Below are 3,571 nucleotides of genomic sequence, written 5' to 3' on the forward strand. Positions count from 1 at the left end.
GAGCATTTGTAATATGATGCGTGAAAGCCAAATTTATAGCACTAGCATTAGGACTTTTAGCAAGTTTTTGCAAGAACTTTATAACTTCAGAGATGTGGCAATCATCAAAATTCAAACCATTATAATCTAAAGCAATGGGATCATCATCCCCAATGTTGGAAAAAATTTCAGCAGCTTTATCACAGGCAGCTTAGCTTTTAGCAGCTTTCAGTGCAGTTTTCGCGCTTTGCATTCGAAGTGGAAACATTGCTAACACCAATTCTTTTATTAGTATGAGTAGGAGGTGCAGCAACATGTGTAGCATTAGCATTACTAGTGGTGGTAATAGTCCAAACTTTAGCTATATTCTTCTCTTTAGCTAGTTTTTCATTTTCTTCTCTATCCCACCTAGCACGCAGTTCAGCCATTAATCTTATATTCTCATTAATTCTAACTTGAATGGCATTTGCTGTAGTAGTAATTTTATTATGATGATTCTCATTAGTCATAACTTTCGATTTCAAAAGATCAACATCAGCAAAGCAAGACTATCGACTTTAGAAGCAAGTATATCAATTTTCCCAAGCTTTTCTTCAACAGATTTGTTAAAAGCAGTTTGTGTACTAATAAATTCCTTAAGCATGGCTTCAAGTCCAGGGTGAACTCCTATTATTGTTGTAAGAATTCCCATAAGAATTACCATAGCCTTTGCCATTATTATAAGGATATGGCCTATAGTTGTTACTAGAATTGTTCCGGTAAAGCATTGTTGTTGAAATTATTATTTTTAATGAAGTTTACATCAACATGTTCTTCTTGTGCAACCAATGAAGCTAACGGAACATTATTAGGATCAATATTAGTACTATCATTCACAAGAATAGACATAATAGCATCAATCTTATCACTCAAGGAAGAGGTTTCTTCGACGAATTTACCTTCTTACCTTGTGGAGCTCTTTCTGTGTGCCATTCAGAGTAGTTGATCATCATATTATCAAGAAGCTTTGTTGCTTCACCAAGAGTGATGGACATAAAGGTACCTCCAGCAGCTGAATCCAATAAATTCCGTGAAGAAAAATTTAGTCCTGCATAGAAGGTTTGGATGATCATCCAAGTAGTCAGTCCATGGGTTGGGCAATTTTTAACCAGAGATTTCATTCTTTCCCAAGCTTGAGTAACATGTTCAGTATCTAATTGTTTAAAATTCATTATGCTACTCCTCAAAGATATAATTTTAGCAGGGGGATAATATCTACCAATAAAAGCATCCTTGCATTTAGTCCATGAATCGATACTATTCTTAGGCAGAGATAGCAACCAATCTTTAGCTCTTCCTCTTAATGAGAAAGGGAACAATTTTAGTTTAATAATATCACCATCTACATCTTTATATTTTTGCACTTCACATAGTTCAACAAAATTATTAAGATGGGCAGCAGCATCATCGAGAACTAACACTGTAGAAAATTGCTCTCGCATAACAAGATTCAGTAAAGCAGGTTTAATTTCAAAGAATTCTGCTGTAGTAGCAGGTGGAGCAATAGGTGTGCATAAGAAATCATTATTATTTGTGGTTGTGAAGTCACACAACTTAGTGTTTTCAGCGTTGGCCATTTTAGCAACAGTAAATAAAGCAAACTAGATAAAGTAAATGCAAGTAAACTAATTTTTTTGTGTTTTTGATATAGCAAACAAGATAGCAAGTAAAGTAAAACTAGCAACTAATTCTTTTGTATTTTGATTTAGTGCAGCAAACAAAGTAGTAAATAAAACTAAGCAAGATAAAAACAAAGTAAAGAGATTGAGAAGTGGAGACTCCCCTTGCAGCGTGTCTTGATCTCCCCGGCAACGGCGCCAGAAAATATGCTTGATGGCGTGTATTTCACACGTTCGTTGGGCAACCCCAAGAGGAAGGTATGATGCGCACAGCAGCAAGTTTTCCCTCAGAAAGAAACTAAGGTTTATCGAACCAGGAGGAGCCAAGAAGCACGTTGAAGGTTGATGGCGGCGGGATGTAGTGCGGCGCAACACCAGAGATTCCGGCGCCAACGTGGAACCTGCACAACACAACCAAAGTACTTTGCCCCAACGAAACAGTGAGGTTGTCAATCTCACCGGCTTGCTGTAACAAAGGATTAACCGTATTGTGTGGAAGATGATTGTTTGCAGAAAACAGAAGAACAGTATTGCAGTAGATTGTATTTCAGTAAAGAGAATTGGACCGGGGTCCACAGTTCACTAGAGGTGTCTCTCCCATAAGACGAACAGCATGTTGGGTGAACAAATTACAGTTGGGCAATTGACAAATAAAGAGAGCATGACCATGCACATACATATCATGATGAGTATAGTGAGATTTAATTGGGCATTACGACAAAGTACATAGACCGCCATCCAACTGCATCTATGCCTAAAAAGTCCACCTTCAGGTTATCATCCGAACCCCCTCCAGTATTAAGTTGCTAACAACAGACAATTGCATTAAGTATTGCGCGTAATGTAACTAGTGACTACATCCTTGAACATAGCACTAATGTTTTATCCCTAGTGGCAACAGCACATCCATAACCTTAGTGGTTCTTGTCACTCCTCCAGATTCACAGAGGCATGAACCCACTATCGAGCATAAATACTCCCTCTTGGAGTTACTAGCATCAACTTGGCCAGAGCATCTACTAATAACGGAGAGCATGCAAGATCATAAACAACACATAAGCATAGCTTTGATAATCAACATAACAAGTATTCTCTATTCATCGGATCCCAACAAACGCAACATATAGAATTACAGATAGATGATCTTGATCATGTTAGGCAGCTCACAAGATCCGACAATGATAGCACAATGGGGAGAAGACAACCATCTAGCTACTGCTATGGACCCATAGTCCAGGGTAGACTACTCACACATCACACCGGAGGCGACCATGGCGGCGTAGAGTCCTCCGGGAGATGATTCCCCTCTCCGGCAGGGTGCCGGAGGCGATCTCCTGGATCCCCCGAGATGGGATCGGCGGCGGCGTCTCTGGAAGGTTTTCCGTATCGTGGTTCTCGGTACTGGGGGTTTCGTCACGGAGACTTTTTATAGGCGAAAGGGCAGGTCAAGAGGCGGCACGGGGCCCCACACCCACGGGCCGCGCGCGGCCAAGGGGGGCCGCGCCGCCCTAGGGTGTGGCCCTTCCGTGGCCCCTCTTCGTCTCTCCTTCGGACTTCTGGAAGCTTCGTGAGAAAATAGGCCCCTGGGCTTTGATTTCGTCCAATTCCGAGAATATTTCCTTACTAGGATTTCTGAAACCAAAAACAGCAGAAACAAAGAAGCGGCACTTCGGCATCTTGTTAATAGGTTAGTTCCAGAAAATGCACGAATATGACATAAAGTGTGCATAAAACATGTAGATAACATCAATAATGTGGCATGGAACATAAGAAATTATCGATACGTCGGAGACGTATCAGCATCCCCAAGCTTAGTTCTGCTCGTCCCGAGCAGGTAAAACGATAACACAGATAATTTCTGGAGTGACATGCCATCATAATCTTGATCATACTATTTCTAAAGCATATGTAGTGAATGCAGCGATCAAAACAAT

This window comes from Lolium perenne, chromosome 4 (assembly GCF_019359855.2).
Source record: "Lolium perenne isolate Kyuss_39 chromosome 4, Kyuss_2.0, whole genome shotgun sequence".
Lineage (NCBI taxonomy): Eukaryota > Viridiplantae > Streptophyta > Magnoliopsida > Poales > Poaceae > Lolium > Lolium perenne.